Source organism: Etheostoma spectabile, chromosome 21 (genome assembly GCF_008692095.1).
Source record: "Etheostoma spectabile isolate EspeVRDwgs_2016 chromosome 21, UIUC_Espe_1.0, whole genome shotgun sequence".
NCBI lineage: Eukaryota > Metazoa > Chordata > Actinopteri > Perciformes > Percidae > Etheostoma > Etheostoma spectabile.
Window position 1 is genome coordinate 8,997,717 of NC_045753.1, and position 9,697 is coordinate 9,007,413.

The 9,697-nt window shown below is 41.9% G+C and overlaps 1 protein-coding gene and 1 long non-coding RNA gene across 3 annotated transcripts in view; one reads left to right on the forward strand and one right to left on the reverse strand.

Annotated features, from left to right (window-relative positions):
• LOC116670867 (uncharacterized) overlaps positions 1-1,970 on the forward strand; it is a 19,137-nt gene extending 17,167 nt beyond the window's left edge. Inside the window, exon 4 of the long non-coding RNA XR_004327142.1 lies at positions 1,961-1,970. This is a non-coding gene — a long non-coding RNA (uncharacterized LOC116670867). The remainder of the gene's footprint in view (positions 1-1,960) is intronic.
• thrab (thyroid hormone receptor alpha b) overlaps positions 1-9,697 on the reverse strand; it is a 157,207-nt gene that overhangs the window by 86,058 nt on the left and 61,452 nt on the right. The window lies entirely within an intron of this gene.

Below are 9,697 nucleotides of genomic sequence, written 5' to 3' on the forward strand. Positions count from 1 at the left end.
TTCAACAAAGAATATTGGACACAGGAGGAAGATTCTACATTTGGATGCCATAAAGGAGCTGACCAACATAAAAACAACATTAATATAGAAAAATAATAAAAGAAAACCAGTTACAAGGTTGTGTACAATCCGGCAGATAATTGTAAAGCAAACTGTTGTTTAATATAGAGAGAGATAAAAAAAGGAGAAGGGTTAGACCCAAGCATGGTGACTCATAATCCCAGCCCTCAAGGCTTCTCTGCGACGAAACAAGCAGTCGAAATAGATAACCTAGATAGCGCACTGCATTGCCTCATCCACCCACACACACGATCATGCGAGGTAACACAAGAGACACACTGGCTACGCTGGCTTCTCTGCGCCGCTAACAGAGCCAGACATGCATGGCCGACGTCAGATGGGAAACATTAAAATAACATGGGACCTTAGGGGACCGGAGAGGAGGATTGGAGCCATCCTGCATCCTTCCCCCCCTCGACGGCCCCTCAGCACTGGTGAAAGGAACACATGTGTCCCCTCACTGACCTCTGTATGCTGCAGCTAATCACATTGTCTGTGCCTATATAATTACCTCGCTCATTAGTCAAAACCCCAGGGTTATCTTTATTAACTGTCACATAGGCTGTTTTGGAGAACGGGCACATGTCGTTGTTGTGTCTATGTCTAATTAATTGCACTCAAATGGGCGCCACACACAGCTGTTCATTGCTTGTGAACATCATACATCGTAACCTAATAGCTGCGCAAGTTAATTAATGTGCGGTCGTTTGCGGCATCTGATGTTTTTTTTTTCACATTATATAAAAGTCATACATAAGAGTTCTCTCCAGCTCCTCCGGCAGAATGCTGAAGAATTGACTAGAAATACACAAACATGGAACATTAGATCTTTTTGTCGTGCATTTGCATGTGTCCTTGTACACATGATTTCGTGTGCACACATGATAGCAACACATTTGTATGGTCATGTTGGGAATTACTATGCGCATATGTACAAGGTGTAAACTAACTGACCAGAAAAATAGACACCTCCGTATATTGTCCTGTAATAAATGCCACCTTATGTAAAACCTTCACATTTTTAGAGCTGAAATCGATTCTTTAAGCAAGTATTCAAATCTAAAATATAGTTCCAGCTTTTTCAAACGTTTCTCAAAACTTCAGACATCCCCACAAAGTAATGAAATATGTGTGGCAGGGCACCTTTAAAGAAGTCTGGTGGCTTTAATGAGAGCAAAAATAAAGGCTTCGGTTCCCCGCTGTAAAGGGCTGTTTGACAGCGAGGTAAAGTGGTGAAAGCATTCTAAATATAGCTGGTATTGATTGAATTTTTTTTAGGTGTCTTAAATAAGTTTTTTTTTTTGCTGCCCCCAATCCCCAGCAGTACATTGCTTTTCTTCCCTGGGGGGCGTGCCGACTGCCATCTACTGTAGCTAATATGGACTATGGATAAATACCTCATAAATCCATACTTCGAAAATCCAAACTATCCCTTTAAGCACCGCTGGTGAACAGAGTCACCTCGGTCCTGTTTGTGTGTACCAGTTAATTGAATGCCCTGCTGGGCCTGAGGCTGTGGGTGGGTTTACCGCTGCTATTGATCCCAGATCTGTATCTCTATTAAACCGACCTGCTCTACTGTCTCCTACAGCAGCAGCATACTGAAGCATCCACACATACCTACACAAGCACAATTCCTGGACAACATGTGCTTCAAAGAAAATAAAGGAAAGTAGGTGCAAATACTAACAGGATGAGAAAGAATGAAAGAAAAAAAGAAAGAAAAACGGGTTGAACAAAAAAAAAACAGAACAAGTATCCACACTGGATGGAGCCTTTTGAGCCACTAAACCAAAGCCATTAAATCAATTTCTTCTAATCTGGACAGGGCCATCCCAGAGCAGGAAATGGCAGCCAGTTAGCTCCTCGAGGGAGAAGCAGCTATTGTCCCTGCACACAGAGCTTTAACCGAAGATCTGATTTAATAAAATGCATTTTTTTTCCTGTGCTGGGGAAGGTGCCGGATCTCCTCTTTCATCCACTAATTCTATCTATCACTCTTGTATCCTCTCAGTTCATGACTCTGCAGCAAATCCCCTCATTACTTAGAACAAGGTGTACATGACTAACACAGTAACCAAATCAATACAACACTGACGTGCCAGGCAGGTAAAGGAATTGACAGTAGGATTTTTGCAACTTAAAATAAAATCTTCCTTTATTGCACATTTCAAATATCTTCATCTTTAGTTTTCTATAATGTTTGATTTTGACTTACATTTGCACTATTTTGAGTTACTTATTGTATTGTATATGTTACGTATCTTTCTTTATCATATTACTTATCTTTTTTATCTTCATTTGTATATATTTCTTATCTTTTATATAATACTTGTTGTATGTGTCCTTATTGCACCGTGGGTCGGAGAGAAACATATTTTCAGTTGCTCTGAATGTCTGGCACATATTGCAGAATTGACAATAAGGTAGACTTGACTTGATAAATTATGTTAATGTATGTCACGTTTGTTTCTTAATGGTAAGAAACATGTTCTGATATTAACCTGGCAACTTTATCCAGTTCTTTAACTGAAAGGTTTGTGCAGGTTTTCATCCTAGGTAAGACATATTCTTCAAATCAAAAGCACACAATGCAGACCCTTCAACCTTCAGTCAAAGACGCTCGGGGGGTGAAGAAACAGCAGGACACAGCAGGTTAAAGTTCACCACTTTGTTCAGAAACAGGGAAACTGGCAAAAAAAAACAGACGGTTTAATACTGAGACATTGTTTGGAACGTATTTGAGTGGCATTCATCTGAAAGTAAAGATTAAAAGAATAATGCACAAGAACACTGCTGGATTGTTGGATAATTAAAGGTCCCATGGCATAAAAATCTCAATTTATGAGGTTTTTTTTACATTAATATGAGTTCCTCCAGCCTGCCTATGGTCCCGCAGTGGCTAGAAATGGTGATAGGTGTAAACCGAGCACCGGGTATCCTGCTCTACCTTTGAGAAAATAAAAGCTCAGATGGGCCTATCTGGAATCTTGCCACTTATGATGTCATAAGGGGAAAGGTTACCTCCCCTTACTCTGCTTTGCCCACCCATGAGAGAGAGAGAGAGAGAGAGAGAGAGAGAGAGAGAGAGAGAGAGAGAGAGAGAGAGAGAGAGAGAGACATCATGGTTTTCAAATGAGCAAAGTGGCAGTCAAGGACACACCCCCACCCTCCACCTTGCACACCCCTCCCAACACTCCCAGAACATCTCGTATCCTCCTGACAACGTCTAGGCTACCTCGCTCACTCTGTTGTTTTCTGATTCCTTTGTTGTTACTTTACCATGCAAATGCATCACCTGCAGTAACAGCGTGAAGCTTTGTTGGAAGGATGATAATGGCTTCTGTCATTTAATCTTCTTTCGTCTTTTGTGTGTGTGTGTGTGTGTGTGTGTGAGTGTGTGTGGAATTTGCCTTTATCCTGTGCCAGTCCATTAGCTGACAATGGACGAGTATGGGGAGAGAGACGCCTGCCCACTTTGTAACAAGGCTCTACTGTGAAAGATGAGACCAAATTTCTCATCAGCCACCCACGCAAATACGTTTCTCTCTCCTTTTTATTTTTTAGATTAGTGTGCACGTCCCTGTCAACAACATGTGCAAGCATTTCTACAGCCCAAGCCCTGAAACTTTATCTCATAACGTAACCATTTCAGTTCTCTTGTTGCAGCAACAACACGTGTTCCAAACCACAACTTCCTTGTGATGCTGCGGGACGATTGGCTAAAATCGGCACACACCCCCGACACACCCACTCTGTCATGCTTACTGAGGTTCCTGGCACAATCCCTGTCCTCTCTGCCCGGGAAATTAGAGGTTTGCCTCTCTGTTATGTGACTGTGCGTCCACGTACACATACAAACATCCCTCCCCTGATTGAAATAAGTAAAAATACACAGATACGGACAGGCACACAGTCAGCACATAAGGCTTGGTCTGTGCTAGAGAGGGCAGCTACCAAGAGTGACAGGCTGTGTCAAAAATACTTCACTCACACCTACACGCTGTGGGTTTTTATTACTCTGCTATTTTATTGATAGGCTCTCAGAAATATACTGGACGGGATGAGGTCCTAAATGCAAAAAAGCGGGACTTAGTCAAAAAAGTACAGTAGTGAAGGAAATTAAAATTCAGAGTTAACTTTTGTGGGTCACGGACATTTTTCTCATCCTGAACTTGCAGTATGTTCATACTTTGCAGCTTTTCCAAGAGCCATCCCTTTAAACCACACACTTATCCCATAGTGGGAACTTCATTGCAGACAACCTGTAAGAGCTGTCCATCTACCCAGCGCTTAGCCACTGAAGGATGACAGTATAAAGAGGGAGAGAGATAGTAAAAATATGACCTGCTTAAATTAGGAACAGTGAGGTTTTGGCAACGCAATCCAACTCGTTCTGCTTGGCTGTCTTTTATACGGGCTGAAATTTAATTAAGGAAATGTAAAACTGCAGTTTTATGTGGTGAGTAAACACAAGGCTGCAGCAGCAGTTGGCTCACATAGAGGGAATTCCAGCTCTGCCTTTCTGGTCGTCCATCCTACAGCACTAGACAACGTAAACCTGTGAGGCCAATCCAAGAAAAATCTATATAAAATAAGCCTTTAGAAAAGCTGTTATAAAAGATTGTAAAAAGGAATATAAAGTATGTCTTGGCACTGAGAGCCTTTGCTGTAGTATTCTGACTCCCTATGCTAAGGAATACAATAGCGAGAGACGCTGCTAATGGCTTAGCTTGTTTGTTTTCTTTGCGTTTTAGAGTCACTTGATACAGGTTAAAGTTTAAGGCTATAATGCACGAAGCGGAACTACGGGCCCTGCTGCCAGGAAATGACCCTAATCTTCCTGAGCAGCAACAGCTCCTGGGGTGGTAATGCGTTTCTCCTGAGTCAGGCGGAGCATATAGGTGGTAGTACAGCAGAGAGCAGCAGTGTGGGTAATATAGTGGCAGGGCTATTATTGATTATGGTAATTAGCAGAAAGGAAAGAAGCCTCGCTAAGGGCGTGTGGATCACTCACCAGGGAGGAAAAAAAGAAGCGTTTTGAATATGGTTAGAAGACTACTCATTGTTGAATATGTAGATTATGTAGATTATTTATATGTAGATTATTATATTGTATGCAATTTCGAAAAAAAAATGTGTTTAGTTGTGCAGCCCTAATGACATCCATCTAAAACTTCAGTCTGGATCAGAGTGGTGAAACAACCGACCGACCAACCAACCGACAGACCCCTGCCATCCCATAAGCCACGGTGCTAGCATGCTTACAACATTATATCACATATTACAGCTGGTAATTGCTGAATCCCAACTCAATTGTTTAAATTCAGAGGGCAGCAGCAGTGCAACAGGATCAAGGTCCAAACCTAAACACTCTAGGAGTTTGTTAAATAAAGCAGTAACAGCCTTTTTAAATACATTTTGTTCCCATTCAGCCCCGTAGATTTCATATTTTACAACATAAAATGGTGCTCAGCATCTTTTGGAGTGCCATCTTGCAGACTGATATAAATTTAACAAGTCTCAAAGCCACGTCCATATTTTTTTCCCAGTCCTTGTTTTATTTCAATGACACACAAGCTGCCAAGGCTGCTCTGAGGCCAGGAATAAAGAAAAGAGGAGGACTAGAGGAAGGATAGTGAGGAGAAAAGAGAGAGCCAAAGCCCAGCGGCTTGCGCAAAAAATTTAACCAGTATCTGGGTAGTGTGTGAGGCGGTGCTGGCGTTGCGTGCGTGGCGTGGCGTGCGTGCGTGCGTGCGTGCGTGCGTGCGTGCGTGCGTGGCGTGCGTGTGTGTGTGTGTGTCTGTATGCTCATAATGGTGGCAATTAGCAGATCAAAAAGAGAGACAGTGGACAACAGAGAACACTAGACAAGAACACAGACTCCTTGTGGGTGGGCTCTAATAATCCAGATCATCGGTTTACATGTGGCTTGTGTAGATGGTCTGTGCATGTGCAGAATTAAGTCATTAAGCTCCACACTGCTAGATACATCAGCCACCACAGAGCACTAATCAATTTCAATTTGTCACTTTTTTTTTTTTTTTTTTTTTTTTTAATGGTCTTTGTTTTACAATAAAAGAGATTTTAGCAAGAGTCTCAAAACTGCTCCTGTAGCAGACAATGGCTTCACTTTTTTGCATTTTCATGCTGCGATTAAAGACAAATGCACCTTCTGTTTGTAATGTAGACAACATATGATGTCATGTTCTGTCCGAGAGGCCTCCACTCCATCAGAAAAGCCCCCAAAACAAAGAATAAATCGAGCACAGTCGTTACATTGTTGTACAAAGTCGCAACTTGGCTGGTTTTGGGCCCTTGTAGAACGTATAAAACTCAATTTTTTTTATGGCTGCGTTATTCTATAAAATGGGAATATTTAAGATGTACTGGACATAATTTTACATATATTTGTCAAATATTTAGTCTGAAATATTTGAAAAACTTGAGTACCTCCAACAGTATTCAAAATAAGATCTGCAGGTGAAACCATATTTGTAATGTTGGACCCTTTTAAATATAACACAAATGCAGCAGAGAAACAACAATGAAATGCCACGATGTATACAAGTTATTAGTGCTTGATTCCATCTTCTCTATTCCCTATCTAGGTTATATCCTTTTGAAATGCTTATAATAAATACTTCCAAAATCCTGTAATTTACTGATGGCATAGGTTATTTTTTTGATAAATGTTACCTACTAAAGTTCAAAATCAAAATCCAGTTAGTCTCCAACTCTTGCTGCAGAAAGTGAGTCAAAGTAAGCGTGGAATCCGAGTTCACACTTGAACATACTCGTCATGTGGACCAGACGCAGGCCTGCAAACCCAATTAGGCTCCAACTGCTAGTTAAAGAAACCAGACTCTATCTTGTATAACTGGCCCAGACCAGGAGTAAAGTTCTAAATCCCACTGTGCGGGATAAAAGTCCTCTCGACATGTGTCATCAGTCCCATAGCTGCCAGGTCCTCCTAATGACATTTACAAGCTGATTGATGGGACAATGGCCAGGCTGCCATGCTCATGCATGATCAGCCAAGACACACTCTGCACTCTAGGTGCTCTGATCTCATCAGTGGTGGCCAAAGCTAAATCAAATACTGCATATGCAGAGCAAAAGTACACGCTGACAGACCCTTCGCTCCCTGGTCCAATAGAAGGAGAAAGAACTGCTACATGATTTGGCTGCATAACAAGGATTTCTTTATGCCGTTAACCCAAAATGTAACTTTTTAAACACATATTTGTTCCTGACGATGCAGATGCCATTTTGGGAGAAAATACAGTGTGTGAATATTTACATTCTGTCATACTTTAAGTCCTAGGGGATTGTAAATTGTAGATGAAACACGCACACAAGTTAAAAACATTTCCACACTCTACAAAAATAGACACACACACACACACACACACACACAGTCATCACACACACACACACACACACCCACACACACATCACACACATCTACACACAGCCCACACACACAACACACACACACACACACACACACACACACACACACCAAAAAACAACCCACACACACACACACACACACACACACACACACACACACACACACACAGAGTCACTTTTGGGTCCTCTCCAAGTCTGGTGCTCCTAATAACAAGGCACTCTTGCTGAACAGCATCAGTGTGTTTCTGTTTGTGAAGTGAGTGATGGGGCATGTGAGTAAGAGCGCGACAACCAGAAGAAAAGCACATATAGCGTGGTACCTCGAGCCTGGCAACATTTATGTATGTTGACATGAGAGAGAAGGGGGATGCGGCTAAGGCATAACAGCTCATTAATGCCAACTGGGTCTGGGAATAGAACGCGAAAATACCCCAAAAATGCATCTGGAAGTAGGGGCAGGGCTGGGGGAACTGACATCCACAAATATAAATCAAAAGGCCACAGGAAAAATGAATGAGTCTGGTCTTCAACCACCACAAAATAGGGCCTCACTTGTGTATGACCGCTGCAAATAACCACACACTCTCAAAAACATCAGCAGCAGCGGTGAAGTGCGGTGGTCAGCTGCGGCCTGGGAACTGTGTACTTTCAGTGCTAATGCATTCGATCTCTCGTTAAACTAACGCCCGTCGGTGCAAGAAAAAAATATTGCTCAGTTCGGTCAATCACTGTGAGCATGCGGGCCGGCCACACAGAAAACACTCCTTCCTTGCCCGGACGCACTCTGTTTTCCAGGAAACCATTCCCTCTGAGCTGCAAGCAAATAGCCCCTGAGCGATGGGGGGGCCAGTGATCAATGAGCTGTGGAGAAGGGGGCAGCAGTCAGCTAGTAAGTTGAGCTCATAATGCTCTGAGAGAGACCAGCAAATACTCTTTCAGGCTGATGAAGACAACCTCCCCTGTGTATGCCTGTACCTCTCTGTGGTTATTACAGGCTGGAGGAGTGACAAGCCCCCCCCCCCCGGCTGCCTGTGGGGGTTTCTCAGGGCTGTTTGCACACTAACCTCTGTGACTCTTTCTGTGATTCATTGTTAATTTTGGCAGGTCACAACATTTTATTTTTAGCAATTAATAGGTGTATTTTTTTCTTCTTTTAAGTCACGCTTCAATCATATAAACACAAATGGATTACTGCACCTCCATTTTTGTGAAATTCAATGAAACATTTTTTTTTTTTTTAACAATTATTACAGCAGTTCCCAAACTGTTTGACCTCTCACCTCTCTCGTATGCCCTTAATGTGGACATAATGTAAATTGTGAGCAATTTAACAAAACGGTGTGTTTTTCTCCTCTGTTTCATTTTAGGGACTTTTTTTTTTTTAACCAGAGAAACAGTTATATATTTTGTAGTGCAAAAATATGGTGCTGTTTTTTTTCTTATTCATCACATTACTCATCATAAGTCCTCTCCAAGTCTGGGGATTATTTAATAAGTCCATTAATAACTAGACAAAAAAAATGCACCACCAAAACAAAACACTTACAAATTGCAGCTCTTGATGCATTTTTGCTTTGTTTTACATGCCCAAGCCTTCACAGGAATGTGCGTGTTCTGCATAGTGATGTGAAAAAGAGGAGAGTGGCAGTAACACTGTGTGCTTTTCTTCTCAACACTTCTGTGGTGAGTCAGTGTGACGAGGAAAGCGTGAGCGCTGATGTATTACCCTGCAGTAACATTAGCTTGCAAATGGTCACCTCTTTAAAACCTCACCTGCTGGCTATCTAGTCACCTGCTGAAACATTGGCAACGTGTCTGTGTGTGTGTGTGTGTGTGTGTGTGTGTGTGCGTGTGTGGATGTGTGTGTGGTGTGTGGTGTGGTGTGTGTGTGTGATTGTCTCACTTATTTTCTTGCATTAGTATACAGACGGTGCCACCATTGTGACCCTTTTTAGAGGAATAGTTCAAGTTTCTTTCTTTTCTAATTATACTTAGTGTAACAAGTGTTCACTCTTGAGGAAGCAGCTAGTTATAACTGTAGTTATCCCACGACGGGGAAATTTTGTCGTTACAGTAGCAGCATTTTTCAATAACAGCAAAAAAAACAACAACAATAACACACAAACAAGTAAGCACACAAGAAATACAGGCAAGCAATAGACGGTGAAAATATGGTAGACTGAGTAAGTAAAATGGCGTCAAATAAAGGAATTTTAAAGTG